Below are 19,591 nucleotides of genomic sequence, written 5' to 3'. Positions count from 1 at the left end.
TAAAGGGACTCAGGCTCAAACACCAATTTAATCTCTGAAACATATTTTTTTTAAGTTCCCATTGTACTCATTCTTTGCACCATCTGCTAAAACCTACAATGTGAGAAAACAAAGATAGTTTCCTTTTTTTTTCCTTACCACGTGGTTGCACTGCTAAGCTGCTTCAAAAATTGTGGAAAATATTGCTACCTAAAGTCTTGGCTTCCTGACTGTGTTTTTTAGTTGTTTGTTTGTTTGTTTTTAATTCTAGAGAGAAGACTTACTAGATGGTTTTCATTTTTGATCATTGATCCTGACATAATAGAATGTGACCTACGTAGAGAAGACAAAAGGCAGAAATACAACACAACCAAAGAATACACGCTGGAAAAGGAATCACTGAAGAAAAACGGATAGGAAGCATATCTCATGTTTTTGTGTGTGCAGGCATACCTCGGAGATGTTGTGGGTTTGGTACCTGACTGCTGTAATAAAGCTAATATCACAATAAACCAAGTCACATCAATTTTTTGGTTTCTCAGTACATATAAAAGTTATGTTTACACTATACTATAAAGTGTGCAATAGCATTATGTCTAAAAACACAATGTACATGCCTTAATTAAAAAATCCTTAATTGCTAAAAAATATTAACCATCATCTGAGCCTTCAGCAAGTCATAATCTTTTTGCTTTTGGAGGCTCTTGTGAAAATGCGCTATCTGCAAAGCATAATAAAGAGAAGCACAATAAAATGAGAAATGCTCGTACTGATACCTAATCAGCCCAATTTAGACATATATTAATTTCAAGATTTAAGTTAAAATGCAGTACTAGATTATTCTAAAGATGCAATAGCTATTCCTGGAATATGATTACCAGGACTGAGTTTTCTTAGAACTTTGAATCTTTCTGGGAAATACGTGTCTGAAATAAATGAAGCATTACATAGAGAACATTCCCACAATGTTTCAGGTTTTAATTATATTATTTTTCATAATGAAAAGGATTTGTCACCCCAGTACTATCTTCCCCATTGATAAAGAAAGAACGACACAAAAACGCAACATTTTCCACTGGTCTAAATTCAATAGATTCCTAGTGCTTATAGATCTCTCTTTGCTTCATAACAGCTAAAGGAACATTTTGCTTTCAGCAAGCACCATGCTTAATCCATTCTTCACCTTTCATGACTTTACCTAATCAAACAAACAAAGCAAACAAAATTAAAACTCTCGATCTATCAAATATATCAAAGAGCCGAACTCAGATAAAGAAAGACAGCACGTTAGAAATGCCTTCATAGCTAGCTAGCTATCTCTATCTATCTAGATTTAGATATCAGTATATGCATACATATATATATTGCTATCTATATCTATAGACATACATATTAGCAGACCACATAGTAATTTCATTCATGATGTTCTAATGTTTAGAGCAAAACATTTGTTATTAAATCTATTCTGGCTAATGCTACTAATAATATCTGCTTTTATTTAGGAATTCCATCAGTTTTTAATCATATTAATGTATAATAAAATGTAAGTGAATATGCTTAGTTTCTAGTCTCTGCTATTCCTTATTAAAAATAAACTCATTAATATATCAGCTGTATTATTCACTATACAAAAGTGTTAAAAATTTCACAGAGTTATGAACTCCAGATAACATCATAGTCGATAAACTGGCATAACATGAAGTACAGTTGATAGTTTGCCTCCAAACTCATTCTTAACAACACAAGCACACACAAACAACCATACCCTAAGCACCAATTATCTTTCAGATCTTAGTGTCCCCTGCCTGGACTCCCCTTCATGCTGCTCTCAATTTGTTTACATCTGTTCAAGTCATAACAGCCCTGAAGATACATTTTGGTAGCCCCCTTTTCATAACTGTTTTGCATTTCTTGACTCTTCAGCACAACTGATTGCTTCCTACTCTGTGGTGTTATAGTGCTTAACACATTTTTCACCACGTTATTAGTTTCCTAGGGCTATTGTAACAAATTACCATAAACTCGGTGGCTTAAAAATGAGAAAATTATACTCCCACGGTTCTGGAGGCTCACACTCTATCCAATGGCTGTGAGGAAGAATCCTTCCTTGCCTCTTCCAGCTTCTCATGGGTCTGTGTGTTGCATGACACCAACTCTGTCTCTATTTCTCCATGGCCTCCTCCTCTTCTCCCTATGTGTGTCTTCTCTGTGTGTATCATATAAAGATGCCTGTCATTGGATTTAGGGCTCATGTGGATAAACCATGATGATTTCAGCTCATGATCCTTAACTTAATTACATCTGCAAAGACTTTTTTCCAAATAAGGTCACATTCACAGGTTCCAGGATGATGTGAACATATCTTTTGGGGCCACAATTCAACCCACTACAACCACTATCCTTATATTTCATCTGGACTTTTTCTCCATTCCTCTCTTTCTCCATTCCTTCCTTTCTGGTACTAATGTGAGATGAATGAGGCAGTTGCATCAAAAACTTTAAGGGAATACACACGTACACACAATACCAGTAATTGAGATAAATTTTATTTAATCAAATATTTGAGAAAAAACAAAATTAATTTAAAAATCCATGATAAACCAAATATCAACATTTTTAATATTGACAGAATCAGTATTATTAATTTTTCCTTTCAAGTACTCTAAAGCAATGGAGTTTTAGATGCCTCTGATTCATTCTCTTTCTCTCTCCATAAATCCCTGACTACATTCTTAACTTATTGATAAAGAAAAATAATTCTCCTTATCTGTTTTTCATGCTAACACAGTATATGGTAAAAAGGATCCATTAAGAAATTGTTATATATGTGGGATGAAGAAATGAAGGAACAAATAAGTGAATGAGTTATCTCAAGGAAATTATTCTCCATTCTATCAAAAGTCAACTGAATATGATGAAAAAAACACTCTCTAGTATTAATTTTTATGTGATATTTTCTGTTTACTTTTGTTTTTGTTTCAGTCATGTTTAAAAGTAAATCAAATTCATGTTTAGATGCAAAAAATTACAGAATATTTGCAAAACAAACCCATAAAGTAAAAATAAATCCTACCTATAAATGGAGAAAGAATTCTATGAGTCAAAAATAAACTGTCAATTGGAAGAAATCCCTCAGGAGACTTCTGTTTGACTCCTGATTTGATTCTTCTGTTTATACTTCATATAATAAATCTCTTTCTAGAAATAGCATTGCCACAATTTTTGAGCACCCAAGATATATCAGGTCTTGGATAACCTTAAGTTTGAATCAATGAGAGCAGTGTCTCTCTGGAAGTATTGTTTGTCACTGTATTTATGGGTTCAAGCACAGAAGCACAGTGTTTAGGAACTAGTGATCTCACAAGTAATGTTTGCTGAATGGTAAGTTAAGCCTGGAATGTTCACATAAGCACTTTTTGCTCCCTAGTAATTATTTTAATATCTAATTGTTTAATTCATTTCTTTTCCCATTACCTGTATATCCCCTTTCCCATATCCCTAGAAGACTGACTCTTCAGTTTGCTTACATTACATATATATAATTACATATATATATATATAAAATTACATATATATATATATATATATATATATATATATATATATATATATATATTTTAGTCATGGTTTTTGGTGAGAAAGATTGGCCCAGAGCTAACATCAGTTGCCAAGCAATCCTCCTCTTATTTTGTTTTTCTTCCCAAAGCCCCTGTACATAGTTGTATATCCTAGTTGTAAGTCCTTCTAGTTCTATGTAGGATGCTGCCACAGCATGGCTTGATGAGCTGTGTGTAGGTCCGTGCCCAGGATCCAAACTGGTGAACCCCAGGCCACCAAGGCAGACCATGCAAACTTAACCACTATGCCAGTGGGCCAGCCCCAGACTCTTCCAAAACCATGTAAAACTTCAGTCAGGTTGAGATTGTAGATGTAGAGGCAAAAATCTCCCATGATCAGAGACTTAATCTCAATATGTTTCATGGGTTTTCTTCCCATTAATTATTAAATCACCCAAGATTTATTGTACTGATGTACACATGTACCACATACTATGCTGTTTGATAGGGCTTTAATAGAGAACATGACAGAGAGTGACTCTGCTCTTATTGAGAGCACACTCTCTTGAGGAGAGAAGGCAATCATTTAAAGAAATAAATACTTTAAATAAATAAGAATTGTCATTGGTGCCATGAAGGAAAGAAATTAGGGGTTTTGATGAAGAAAACCAAAGGGTAAGTCCCTTAGAGTGTCTAGATAAAGCTTCTCTGTGAAAGATTATATTCATGCCATGTATGCAGAGACCTGGAAGGCATGAGAAGACCTGAAGGGCCAGTCTTCCTGGATGATAACCATAGGGCTTTGAAAGGGGAAGAGCTTAGCAGTTCCTGGGACTGAGAGAAAACCAATGTGACTGGAGTACAGTGAGCTCGGTAAACAGTGGTAATACACAAAATCACGTATGTGTGCAGGACAACATGAGGCTGGACCTCATAGGACATAGGAAATGTTTTTTTAAGTTTATTAACATTTCAAAGCCCACTAGGAAACCAAATCGGTTTTGTTCTAGTAGATTTATTTTGTAAATATTTAGACATGTTTTCTGATAAATATACACACACATATATAACCTATAATATATATGGATGTGTGTATAATAAAACAGAATAATTATTTAAGTTATAGTTGTAAAACCTAGTAAAGATGCTTCAGTTGGGTCACCCGAAGATCTGTGTTTGTGTGTGAGGGGGATTGGCCCTGAGCAAACCTCTGTTTCCAATCTTCCTCTTTTTGCATTTATATTAAATAAATATAATTATGAGAAAAAACTTATGTTTCAGAGATATTAATTAAATATTAATATTAATTATTAATATTGATATTAATATTGATGTTCCAAAGGGAAACTGGCTAGTAAGGAAGCAAAATGAAAATGACCAACTTTCCCATTTTGTAGAAACATAAGTGAGAGTAAAAGCCCTGTCAACAAAGAAATATATTAACTTTGTGGCTTAAAAACATGTAGGGTTTTTAAAAAGACTTGGGTCACTAAACAAATAAAACAAATCTAATGTCTGAATGGATTTCTGCCAAGAAAAAGTCTGGCTCTTGTTTCTTGAAATAATATCTAGTTTATTACACACGTCTTTCTTTAAAATAGTGAAGTTACAGGGGCTGGCCTGGTGGCATAGTTGTTAGTTTGTGTGCTCCACTTCGGCAGCCTGGGTTCTCCAGTTGAGATCCTGGGCGTGGACCAACGGACCATTCATCAAGCCATGCTAGAGCAGGCCTCCCACATATAAAATAAATGAAGATGGGCACAGATGTTAGTTAAGGGCCAATCTTCCTCAGCAAAAAGGGAAGGATTGGTGGTGGATGTTAGCTCAGGGCTAATCTTCCTCCAGAAAAAAATAGTGAAGTTACAGGTATGCAAATATCTCATAAGTATCAAGTCAATGACAATGTTATATAACTTGTGAAAGGTTGAAAATTCCTCAGAGTAATGTAATTTAAGATTTTTTGCTTTCCTAAGACACAAGAACTATTTCTGCCAGATAGGGTATTTGAACAAAATGGAAGAGCGGTCAAGAGGCAGTGTATATGGCTCAAATAGTGCATTTGTGAGGTTAAATATATCTAGTAGGTGGTTCTGTGATGTGGTTAATTATAAGTGGGAATAATCAGTGACTTCATAGTGGATAAAATACACAGGCACTCCAACTTTAATCTTTTCATCACAAATGAACAGTAAATATTTATTGAGCACACCAACAGGCATTGTAGCAGATGCTATATATATATAAAACTAAGTAATTATTATCTCTGCCGATAGATACTTAGAGTTTAATGGAGACAAGGAAACAGTCAATTGCGATAGAATGTGGTAAATTTTGCTACAGCAGTAAAGCAGAAATGTTTGAGAATGCTGGGTTAGAATGTAACCTAGTTTAGACAAGATGACAGGTTTCTAAAGGATGTGACATAAGTTGAGTTCTGAAGGAATGGTACCACAAGCTATGATAATATCGTGTATTAGCAGATCCCAGGTATCTGTATGTGTGTATGTACACACACACACTCACAAAACACACTCACAATGCCAACAATTTTCCAGACATCAAGCAATTGAACAAAGCCCTATAATATAATGGAGAAGAAGAGACACAGAAACCCTCTTCTGGGAGACAACTCCATGGAAAACAATACCTCCCTATTAAGTTTCAGCTTCTCATCCTACCATAGTTTCTTTCCTACTACCAATATTACTAGGCATTAAATTGTTATTAATTTGTGTACTTGTTTTTTTCTGACTTCCCCTAAAGCCCCCAACTAGAATGCAGTCTCCTTGAGGAGTGGTTTACAGAAAAATAGTTATTAAAAATAATAGTTATTGTTATTATAAAGTATAATATAAATGGAGAAAACGTGAATTATAAGAAAGAAAAAAGGCATAAATAAAAAGGATGATCAGAAGAGACATTTATAAAGAACTGAGATTTGAGTGCAGACAAAATCAGGTTTACACGAAATCTTAGAGAAACTTTTCCAGGCATGCTTCATTGTAGGAAAAATTAAGATAAATGCACTATTAACATTTTTTGTGCTAATTCATTCTAAAATCGAGCTGTTCCGAATGACTTTGATTGCCAGGTACAGTGATTCATCTAGCTAGCTCAAGTAAAAGAAGGGAGGAACAGGTAGGAACACAAAAGAAAATCTCCCTGAGGTCAGTTTCTGCTTTCTCAGAGTGTGGGTGCTTTTTCTTTTCCTGCTGTCTCTCAGGTCCTTATGGTCACTCTCATTTCTTTTATTCAATGACTCCTTGTTCTCTTGGAGGATCATTTTGCTTGCATGTAGGCCAACATGAATGCTGGCTCTAAGTAAATACTTTTTTCTGGCTGAGCACAAGGCCAACCTATTCAATGTGGTAAATAGCATTTCATTAAACAACAAAGAACTTTCGAATTTCCGAGCTTCCAAATTCCATAAATTCACAGTATCTTTGTTGAGATCTTGCTAGGTAGCAGACATCGTTCTAAGTTTTGGAGGTGCATCAAGTGAAGACACAGAAAGAAATTTCTGTTCTAGTAAGAGAAGAAAGAAAAGTAGTAAAAGTAAAATAAAAGAAAGTCAATTTTATAGTGTGTTAGAGAAGAATAGATAGAATAAAAGTAAAGAGATTGCTAGGGGCTAGGTTTGGAGATTTTAAATTAAGTGACATTACTAAGAAGGTGGCATTTGCCTAAATACTCGGAATGGTACATGCCTAGAAAAATGTTCAGGCAGAGAGAACACCAGTGAGAAATCCCTGTGGCACATAAATGGCGGCTCTGAGAAGCAGAGTAGGGGTAGATAGCCTGACCATTGTGATTAAGAGAGAGATGGGAAGATAAGGTCAAAGGAATTATGTGCACAAGAAATTGTATCCATGTTTCAGATGCTAACAAGGCCATGAAGATCCCTACAAAGTTTTTAAAGCCCATGTTTGCCCTTGATTTTATTTCTTCCAGCAGCCTTTACTCCTTTGGTTTCTCTCAATGATTCTCATTCACTTCGATGCTAAAATCGCTTCTTTTACTGTCTGCCTCTTTGCATTACGTGTGTGAGTTTAAATGTTGCCATTGACCAAAACAATGAAACAAAATAACGAATATTCCTTGATCAACTTGCTGTCTTTAATATCAGAAACTATTCCCCAGCCAATCCAGGGATCATTTTATTTTTAAATACACAGAATACAGGAGCTTATGTTTAGGCCAAGTTAATATCAAAGGCTTTTCCTTTTTAAGAAAAGGCAGAGGTTAGTATTTCATCGTCATTCTATCTTTAACTCAGCTCAATTCTGGACTTTAGAATCGATTTCTTAATTATTCTCCATTATTACCACTATTTAAATTATTCATGAATGTACTTTGTAGTCCTAATTCTTTTCCAATATTCCTACCATTATGTTTCAGTGCCTATTAAACATGCCCATAAAGGCATCCTAGATGATTTAGTGATCCAGCACATCCAAAATCTAAATCATCTTCTCTTCTTTCAAGTGCAATTCAAACTATGCCCTTCTATTTACCCATTAATGTCTCAGGCAGGAAGCTGACCATTGAGCGAGCAAAGGTATTTGGGCCTAGACAACCTGAAGACAACTTTATACCTTGTCTCTCTTCACTCTTTATATCTTGAACACCACTGAGTCTTCTCAATTTCCTCACATTTTTTCTTCTTCCATTACCCCTACTTCCAGTAGACAAATCCAGGTATTTATCATTTCTCACCTGAATTCTCATAGTCACTTTAAAAACAAGTTTCTTTCTGCTCCCTAATCTTCCACCTGTGCAGTGAGTGGCAAATTTTACTATCAAAGTTGATGTGGGGTCAGTGAGCCGAGGAGTTGAAAGAAAGAGTTCTTAGACTCTTAAGATCTGGCAGTAGTGCTCTTTTATTTAGAGACTAGAATAGCATGGGGACAGGACCCATGGGCAGTCAGAGCTGCTCCTGCCAGCATGGGGACAAGACCCATGGGCAGTCAGAGCTGCTGCTGCCCCAAGTTGAGGGTTAGAGCTAAATTTAAGGCATAGGTATGTGAGTTATCTCTTTACAAGACAAAGGAAAGAATATGTAAACAGTTAAAATGGTATCAGTGCCTGTAGGGTCCGGCCATTTGGCAGTCCCACAATTTTTAGATAAGAATCAAACCGGATTGAGTAAACGGCAGAAGTCACTGCTTAAATATTATCTTCAGCTAAAGACAAAGGAGGATTGTGGGGGGGGGGGGGGGGGGGTCAGTTACATGAGCTTGCCAGACAGTAAACAACTTAAGTTCTTGCCTTCCCCATTAAGAGTTTCCATAGATAAGGCCATCCCCTCTTCCTCCTGGCCCAGAGAGGGAGGCATGGAGATTTCCTTCCCAAATGCAACTGTCTCTCATCAAAGGGAGAGCAAATTCCACTCTTCAGTCTGCTTCTCATCTGCACTTTTAAAATTAACCAGCCTAAATCCTCATCAAAAGTCATGTTCCCTGTTGAAGACAAAGTATGATTGTGTTTCTTCTCTGTTCAAACATCTTAAAGAATTCCCCCATTGACTACAGAAGAGTCAATATAATTGCTTCCGATCAGACCTCATCTGACTCATGGTTTCAGCAGCTCTCTTTCCTGAAAAACATTTTTTAAACATTTGGCTGTATTCTCAGTGTATACCATGAATTTACTTACTTTGAGGGGCTTTTTACTTTGCCTTTTCTCCCAGTATGCTATTGTTGATTTGTGCTTTGTTTTATTTTGGTGTTTATTTGTTTTACCATGTCCACTTGACAAAACATCTACCCTCCTTTTGAGGCTGAGTTTTGAACCACCTTTAACATCACCTGCTTATCAACCCTTTTTCCAATCTTTCCTTCCAGAATAACATTTTGTTTCCGCAGTGACTTCTTACGGCTATGTTTACACCTGTTCTGAAAATATGTTGTCTTGTATTCTGGTTATGTGTGAATAGTTCACGCTCTTACTAAACTTTCAATTTCTTTAGGACTCATACTATATCTTGTCCATTTAAAAATTTTTATCACATTTTTCATTGGTTAGTCATTAAATAAAATGTTTTTATGTTACATTTCTGAATCATTCGCATTTTTTCTTTTGATTAAATGGCTTAAAAATTTTATTTCACTGTATTTCAGAGGGAAGAACTTCATCCAGGTTATACAAAAAGCAGGTCAAAGATAAAACGCCTACTTGATATGGAAATAGCACTGAAGTCTTTGAAGAGATGCCAGTGTGCTAGCACAGCTCATTGCATAATGGATATGGGTACAGTCAAGATAAAGATGGTATAGAAGGAACATAACGAAGACTGTAGTATTATAATTAGAAACAAAATTTGCATGTCTATGTATTTGCCTGATTTCAAGATTCAGTAGTCATCTAAAGCAAGACATCAAAAAATATACCATTTATTTAAAAAGAGGGAAGGAGGGAAAGGATTAAATGTAAATATCTAAGGTTTTACCAGAAATAACAATGATATTTTAACTTTGATGAGTTTTAAAGCAGTCTGTGGTCCTTAAGAATTACCTGCCAAATTGGTGGCATCCAAATTCAGGTCATACCAATAGCTCAATTTTTAGAGAAACTTTGCAAAGAGGAATAGAATAGTGTATCAATTATCACTTATGTCCTTTTGGACTAACATGAGATTCTAGAGGCACCCTGAAATAGTGATGATGATTATTATCTTTGAAAATAAAATGAAGTCTATCTTCAATTATACATATACTTAACCTTTACATTAGTCTTTTCTATTATCAATAATCATGTCTTTTGATTATATTAAATCTTTCAACCAAGACTAATTCAGAGAATTTGCTGCCCCAATTTTTTCAGTTTCTCCTTTTTACATGCACAATTTGTTTAAACTTATCCTTGGGATATTTTCACACAGGTTTATATCCTATTTTCTCTTTAATGCAAGATTCTGCCCATTCTCCATAGCATGCAGTAACAACACTGGTACAATGCATGCTTATTAACTTTGTGGCTAAAGTAAGATGTTTGTAGATTTGGGGCGAGAGGTTAGAAAGAGAGCAGTGATAGATTATGATTGCTCATGGACAGAAAGACACTTCTACTTGCTACCATGTGTGCAGTGAGGGAAGCAATTAGAAATACTTCTGGTGAATCTGATAAGAAACATGGCTTACCAGTATATAAGTGAAGTGTAATAAGAGAGTAGGTGTCAGAAGCAGTAGATTCCAAATGGAGACGCACGTCAGAATAACCTAGGAAATATTTTTAAATAACAATCATTTCTCAGTTCCATCTTTTTTTTTTTTTTTTTTAAGGAAGATTAGCCCTGAGCTAACTGCTGCCAATCCTCCTCTTTTTGCTGAGGAAGATTGGCGCTGAGCTAACATCCATGCCCATCTTCCTCCACTTTATAGATGGGACACCCGCCACAGCATGGCTTGTCTTGTGGTGCCCTTTCTGCACCCAGGATCTGAGCCAGTGAACCCCGGGCCACCAAAGTGGAACGTGCACACTTAACTGCTGTGCCACTGGGCCGGCCCTTCAGTTCCATCTTTAATATAAGAATCACTGGAAGTGAGAATGTGGAATGTGCATTAACAACTGCCCCTCGTCCCCAAATAATAAGTATTCCCATAGGATTCTGAAGCAGCTATCCAACTGACAACTATTTTGAAGCTATGATTCTCAGAATGTTTGGACCCACTAAGACCAATAGGAACTATAGAAGGAAGATTTTATTTTTAATAAGCTCACCTGAAAATTTCAGAAGAAAATGCCATCCTAATATTATTAATAGTCCTATTCTGGGGTGTCTAAAATACAGTAGGTATTTTGCATACATATTTCATTCTGTCTTACGAGAATTGTGCATAATTACGAAGTGAAAACCATGGAGTTTAAATAACCAGTTCATGGCTTGAGCACCAATCTATATAACTTTCCAGAATCACGCTTGGCTTCCAAAGGTGTATTTCAGACGCTGAAGGGCTGGGTAAATTTCAGAGATCCTAGAGCAAACGGGAGGCTATCGAAAGTGCCCTCTCATCCTCCATATCACCAGGAGATTCTAAGTAAGGTGAAGAGAACTATTTTTTCACTTGTATTTTGAATGCTTGTATTTCATATATGAGCACTTCATGGAGAAGATAGCAACTGCCATAAAGCCAGATTTGCTTTCTTAATTGTGGCTGCCCTTTTTCTTGCTCCTAGTTAGGCATAATTGGAGCTGGTGTTTGTGACTGCGGTGGTATTTGTCAGTCAATTTAGATTTTCTTTTTGCTACTTGAAAAATGTCACATCTGAAATTGCCACTAATTAGGATATCCAGAGCCTGAAAAGACTTCTAACTACCATGATAAACTTAAATTAAAAGAGTGTAGATTAACCATGTTATTAAAATAAAGAGTTTTAGAAGTATCTTTTTATGGATATATCTTTTTATAAGAAAACAACAGAAGGAAAGCACACGCTGTATTTCCACAAAGTAATAGGAAAAGTTTATCTATTTATCCTTCCATGTTACATCATTTGTAAAGCATCAAGTAGTTGACTTAATTTTATACGTACACACACACACACATACACTTAAACACATACATAAATGAACATCATATTAGGTTTGCCCATATAAAATCGGTTTCTGTATTTCAAAAATTAGCAATTTCATGTAGTTCAAAAAATGTATATAAAAAGATATTCTTGCAACTTTTCAAACGTATGAGACTGGTTTCAAAAAATTCCTTGATGGAATAATACAGTGACAGTAATTTAAAATAAAGGCTAGTTATTCTTTCTTATTAACTTTTACAAAGTAGATGGCATTTAGAATTCAATCTAGAAATAAGGGGCAAAGATAACTATTTTAAAGGCCTCTATATCTCTTTTACTCTGGACCTAAAATAAATTTTTTTTTCTTTACAGTACAAAAGTAAGAAATAAAAAAAAGTTTTTGTTTTTTTTCAGAAGTTTGAAATCAAGAAGGGAGTACCCTAAAAAGTAAAAGAACCCAGTGGTTGAGTGGTTAAAGTTCTGCATGCTCAGCATCGGTGGCCTGGGTTTTCGGGTTTGGATCCTGGGCACAGACGTGCTCCACTCATCAGCCATGTTGTGGAGGTATCCCACATACAAAATAGAGGAGGATTGGCACGGATGTTAGCTCACAGCTAATCTTCCTCAACAAAAATCAACAACAAAAAGTAAAAAGAACATTTGATTCCTGCATTAACATTAATTGGAATAGCTCAATCATCTTACTAAACAGTTGTCTTAAGTCAAAATTCGGTCTTAAATTTTTTTCAGAATGACATTTGGCTTCACTTTTATTTAGAAAACGTATCCTATTTGAGTGGTATGAAGTATTTGCATTTTCCTAGAACTTTCCACATTCCAAATAGCTCATGGTGCTTCTTATAGGGATTTTTACTTTAACTGAAATATACAAATATATTTAATCAGCACTTCAGACTGACCATGATAATTTATCTAAGTGAAATAATAAAAAAGTCAAATTATATTGCTTGATACTTCACAACTGTGATGGACAGACCCTAAAATGACCCCTAACTTATCTTGCCTTCTGGTGCTTATACCTCTGTATAATCTCCTTTCTTTGAGTGTGGACATGGACTGTTTTTTGTTTCAAATATGGCAAACATTATGCAAGATTACTCTCATGATTATGTCATATTTTATAAGCTTCCATTTCACTAGCAGATTCAAGCTAAAAACTTTCTACCTTTGCTAGCTTTGAAGAAGTAAGCTGCCATGGTGGGAGAGGGCCAATGGAGAGGACGACATGGTGAAGGAAGTACGGGAAACCTCTAGGAGTTTATAGAAAGCCCTGGACTATAGCCAACAGGAAGTTGGGGCCTTAGTCCTACAACTGAAAGGGGAACTCTGCTAACTGCCTGAGTAAGTTTAGAGAAAGCTCCAAGCTCCTGCAAGAGAACCCAGTCCTGGCCAACACATTGGTTGTAGCTTTGCAGAGGACCCACTTAAGTTGTATAGAGACTCCTGATCCACAGATATTGTGAGATAATAAATGTTATTTGATTTAAGATGCTAAGATCATGGTAATGTGCTGCACAGCAATAAAAACCACATAAACACTTAAACGAAAACAAAAATAACATCAATGATATAGTTAGCTAGTCTTAGAAATCATTTTGTATAGCACTATAACACTGCAGGGAAAGAACTTTCGGCAAAATATTGTAAATATATCACTACATAATATTTAAAACAACAAACTTCTATTTTCAGTTACTTGTTCATTGTTAAGAGTTTTGAATATATCCTATTGATACCTTTTCTAAGTTAATAAAATAAAATAAAATACTTATGTATTTTAATATAAATAATTCGTTTAATTTCGGAAGTTACATACTTCTTGTTACTTTCTGTTGAATATAATTTTGTCATATTAATGTAAATTATAAAATGTTAAATTGTCACTCAACTATAAAGTATTTTATACTTCTCAGACTTATCTTCTACATAATTCATTAATTTTAGTAATTTCTGGTGGAGTGGCACTCAGCTCACACATGATCAGAGATGCTGCACTGATATTCTCTGCTCTTGGCATCCTTTTACTGGAGGAATCCTACTGCTCACCAGTCTCTACTCTTGCAATATCTAGTCCCTGAAGTTATGGCTTGTCTCAATGCTAGAATACCCCTTCAATTGTGTAACTTTATTTCTCTATCTTATTTTTTTATCCCATAAGTTATCATGCCCATAATTAACCTTCAGTCCCTCAGATAAATCTGCATATATCTGAACCCCATTTGTGACCTGGGTGTAAGCTCTGTTCCATGGGGTTAGTGGTCACATGAAATAGAGTGGCATGCCAGAGTTTCTAATTACATCTATAAACATCCCTGAGAATTAAGAAATCCCCCCAAGTTCAAGGCACTCTGGAGTCTATTTGCTCCAGTCACACAAAATTCATCTAGAATATATCATGACATCAGATAACAGTCTAAAAAAAAACTTGTTTAGTTTTAACTCTGACAAAACAGTTTTTATTGTTATTATTATAAAAGTCAATACAACATAAAAAAAGAAAGATAAATTTAGAGAACAAATTTAAAAACTCCACCATTTATGTATACCACTCTCTTTACATTAAAGCAAATATTTTAAATTATATTATAAATCTATTAATATTACTTGAAGCCTGGATGATTTAATGAAAAAATAAGAATACAAACAGGATTTTATTAGGCTAACTCACTTAAAATTGTTAAGCATCCCTTTATTGCAATCTTGTGCTTTCTATGAAAATACCTAAGAAGATGGTGAGGAGTTGTGGTTATACTTGAAACTTATAATATCTTTGAGAACTGAAAGTAATTTTTAACACATTGACAACAACTAGGGGTGGGGATTTCACTAATTGAAAGAAGGGTGACCTGCATTGAATTAATAAAAGAAAGTTATTTGTGAAATATACATTCTATAATATCATAAAACAAAATAATCTTGCCTTATTTAAAGTAGAAAGGGTGGCACTTTGTTCTTCCCCCAGCCTTTGTCTCTTGACATAGAGATCCAGTTATATCTCAGCCATAAAATGCGGGCCACTATCCAACTCAAGCATAGGTGAAACAGTCTGCATTTCTTTCCCTTTCTTCATCCTAAACCATTTAGGTGTCTACTCTGCTAACCAGCAAGGCTTGTGGATAGGAAAGCTGTCCATTGAAAGGATGTATGTGTGGGTCAGGAACTATCAGTGAAATTTAAAATGAATAGATTAGATGAAATAAAATTTTGTCTTTCGTATCACTTGCAATTCATATGAATAGCTTATAAAATTAGCTTACAAAAAATAGCTTACAAAAAAGTTTATAATTAAAATACTAACTGTATCCAAGTTGAGTTTCATAAACGATCACTTTTTTGTGTGTATGTGTGTGCATGTGTAACAGTGTATATATATATGCTTATGCCTGTATATATGTATCACAATTGAGATTATACTGCATAAAACAATATGTACCGCTTTATTGAAGTACAATTTATATACCATAAAATTCACTTGTTTTAAGTATAAACTTCAATGATTTTTGTAAATTGACAGAATTTTTCAACGATCAATACAATACAATTTTAGAAAATTTCCAGCACCCCAGATTCTTTCTGCTTATTTGAAATCCTTCTATGTCCTTACCTATTCATCTAGGCACTGATAATCTATTTTCTATGTCCATGCATTTACCTCTTCTAGATAGCTCATATATATGTAATCTAGATTTTTTTCACTTAGCATAATGTTTTTGAGGTTCAAATATGTCTCACTATGTATCAGTAGCTTATTCCTTTTTATTGTTGAATAGTATTCCACTGTGTTGACATAATACAGTTTTTTGGGTGTTTTTGCTGAGAAAGATTGGCCCCGAGCCAGCATCTGTTGCCAATCTTCTTCTTTTTGCTTGAGGAATATTGTTGCAGAGCTAACGCCTGTGCCAATCTTCCTCTATTTTGTATGTGGGATGCCACCACAGCATGGCTTGATGAGAGGTGTATAAGTCCACCTCTGGGATCCGAACCTGTGAAACCTGGGCCTCCAAAATGTAGCACACAAACTTAACCAGTACGCCACTGGGCTGACCCCCAGTTTTTGTTTTTTAAATAACCAATGATGGTGAAGATGATCGTTTTGTACGGTGTAAGATTAGAGTCTTAATTAGTCTTTTTGTATGTGACGTCCGATTTTCCAAGCACCATTTTTTGTGCAGAAGACAGTCTTTTCCTTATTGAATTGTCACAGCATCCTTGACAAAACTCAAATATCTTTAAATGTAAAGATTTATTTCTAAATTCGCAATTTAGTTCCTTTTATTTATATGGGTATCCTTATGCCATTACCACACTTTATCAATTACTGAAGCATTGTAATAAATCTTGAAATCTGGAAGTATAAGTCTTCTAAATTTGTTCTTATTTTCAAGATTATTTTGGCTATTCTAGGTCCTTTGCATTTGCGTATAAATTTTAGCAAGAGCTTGTCGATTTCTCTGAAAGATTCTGCTGGTATTTTGATAGAGATTGCCTTGAACCGAGACGGCAATTTGTGGAGAAATTTCATCTTAATAATATGGAGTCTTCAAATGAAGAGGGGATGCCATTTAATTTACTTATTTCTTTAATTGTTTTCAGCAATGTGTGTACTTTTTAGTGTACAAGACTTGTACTGCTGTTAAATTTATTCCAAAGGATGTTATTCTCTTGATGCTATTGTAAATAGAATTGTCTCAATTTTGATTTTTGGATTTTTATTGTTAATATATAGAAATATGATTATCATGCTTTAATATTTTATAGTGTTGTAATAGTCGTACAGTACTTATGAATACATCATGTTTTTGAGACAAACTCCCTGGTTTTGACAGTAGTGAACACCAGAATATGGGTTTGTTTTATTTTTTTGGCAGTCAGCCTAAGCAGTTGGTTGAGTTTTCTGAAATCAGACACTGAACTATAGATGAAAATTTTGTTAGAATTAGCACCAGTGGAAAGAAGAAGGAGGAAGCAGAATTGGGCATGGAATAATTTGGACAGCAATACTTGCCACACAAAGGCTTGGCCAATCCAATGAGGAGTTCCGTAGTCAATATTGTCTACAAAAGTGTTCTGTGTTGTCAGCCCAGAATGTCAGGCCTTAGTGCTCTCACTTTGCCCAGTCCCAGCTTGCGGGCTTCCCAGGGAAGGACACAACCTTATTCTCAGAGCTGGAGAATCAGTCATTCATTGAAAAGGGATATAGACAGCATATTTCCATATCCACCGACATAGTTTTATACAATTATTTGCTGAAATTTCGGGGGAAGAAATGAAGTCACTTTCTGTCTGGGAATGAGAGCCATGTTTATAATACCAGCCTTGAGTTACACATTTTTAGTACCACAGTGTGTAATGACTTATTGCTTCTTTAGAATCAGAGCTAACCATCTGTGTCCAGTTCCAGGGTAATAATGCAGCATGAATTGTGCCCTGCTTCTAGGGTGTTTCAGTCTTTGGCCTAGTTCTAGCCTCTGTAAGCCAAGAATTTTGTTTAAATGATAAACAATGTAATTAATTTAATTACTTTGGGAAATGTTTTTCTTTTTTGTTTCAACAAAAACTTACTCTTTGACTGTTTTCTTCTTGAATGTTCTAACTTTACCAAGGGGAGACTGTGAAATGGAGAAAGATTATTACTTATAAAAGGAAATTTCCATTGGATAAACTGTTTTCTGAAAGTGAGGGAATTATTTCAGAAAGTCCCTTTATGTCTTCTAGTCTAATCTTGCTATTTTTACTGTACTGAGGAAATAACCTTCTCTGGTGGATGGAATGAGTTCTTGCGAGTACCACAAAGTGTGCAATAAGACCCTGCCCATGTTTTATTCATGAAGAAAATCTGGCCCTCTATGCTTTATTCTTCAAGACTTTCATTCTATTTCAACCCCGACTTGCTTAAGATATCTTTTTTATTCCCCTCTTTGAAAATTGTTGTTAAAATCCAATGAAACACAAGAAGAAAACAGTTAAAATTTATATTTTTGTATGACCATCAATCTTTAGAACTTTCATGACAAGTAAATCTATAACAAAAGATATTAAACCAAGCATGTATGAGATGTAAGGTGCCTTTGAAAAGCTAATGAGAAAAGAGAAATATTTTGATCTAGATATTTGTAGTATAAATGTCCCTGACATGATTGAAAATCAACTTTTGTCTGTTTCCTACCTCATCAGGAAATGAGCAAAGGAAATAGCCCCATACAACAGCTGGCCAATAAGAAGAAATACATTTTAAAAGTCCTGTAAATATGGGTTGTGTCATTTCATTAATACTGAACTTCAGGACAGAGGCTGCTTACCAAGTCTAGTTTAAGCTTAATATTTAGCTCATTATTCCTACAAAATTGGCATTTTCAAATCAATAAATTGAGTCAAAGACATCTAGGAAATGTCTACTTTTTATTCAGATATTTAATATTCTTTAAGCCTATAAAAACATGAACTACAAGAATGTAACAGTGTGTAAAGCAGACTGTTAAATCTAAAGATTTCCATGTCCAAGGGAAATTTGAAGTAGAGCTTTTTGTTGTTCAGCTAGTGGGTTCTAAAGATGTTTGCTATTATTTTAAGAAAATCAATATTAAAACTCCAGTATAAACAGTTACAGTTACCTAAAACTAACCTCACTTAAGAATTATATTTATCTATCCCATTAAATTCCATTAATTTCTCATCAAAATACAAAAAGAGGTTTTCAGTACTAAGTTAAAAATTCTAAATGAAAGTGTAATCGAAGTCAACCAAAGGGAATTTTGAAAACTTCTCTATCAAAAAAAGGCCCTAACCTTTTTTAATATAGTGATTCAAAATTTTCTGCAACTAACATTTTGGATTAGAACGAAGAGATTTGATGTGGCCAGCTTTCCACTTGTATTACTCATGATTTTTGTAAAATTAGGGAAAATGAAGGGTAGTTAGTATTTGATAGAACAGCTTGTTTATGAAAAGAAGGCATTCACATCCCCAAATTATAAAGAAAGGATAATTCACTGTAAGGCTATTATTTATTTTTATGTGTGTGTATTCCAGAACAAACTACTTGATACAATTGGGAGATCATAATATCATGCATGAACATGACGAACTCAAGAATCTCACAGAAGTCCAGGATGAACCATAGGGCTAGAGTCCCAGAATAAGGCAGAGCCCAGGATCAAGAGATGTTTTAGGATCCAGGAAGCAATAGCAAATGAGCTATCCTCCTGCCTTATCAATAGTTGATTATTCCTGCTCCAGTAAGACAAAACAAAATTCTCTGAATCTGACTGTCTCTACTGAGTCTGTCAAAAAGTGAGCTATGATTTTTTTGCGTATACACACATACGCAAACAGTCTAATTAAATGTACATATATAGAAAATTTCACACTTTACAAGTATGCAGCTTTATGAAACCTCACAAAATCAACACACCTATGGAATCAGCAGCCAGAGCAAGAAACAGACCACTCCTCCTCTGCATATATTTTGGATTTATGCTTACTCAAACTCTCTGTCTTCCCCTACCCTCTAAAACTTTAGG

The 19,591-nt window shown here is 34.9% G+C and overlaps 1 long non-coding RNA gene across 1 annotated transcript in view; it reads left to right on the top strand.

Moving 5' to 3' along the window:
* LOC111775098 (uncharacterized) overlaps window positions 1-505 on the top strand; it is a 103,809-nt gene extending 103,304 nt beyond the window's left edge. Inside the window, exon 3 of the long non-coding RNA XR_002810597.2 lies at window positions 251-505. This is a non-coding gene — a long non-coding RNA (uncharacterized lncRNA). The remainder of the gene's footprint in view (window positions 1-250) is intronic.
* Window positions 506-19,591: the final 19,086 nt, after the last annotated feature.

Source organism: Equus caballus, chromosome 9 (assembly GCF_041296265.1).
Source record: "Equus caballus isolate H_3958 breed thoroughbred chromosome 9, TB-T2T, whole genome shotgun sequence".
NCBI lineage: Eukaryota > Metazoa > Chordata > Mammalia > Perissodactyla > Equidae > Equus > Equus caballus.
Note: the sequence above shows the minus strand (reverse complement) of the source record. Positions and strands in the feature narration are given on the sequence as shown.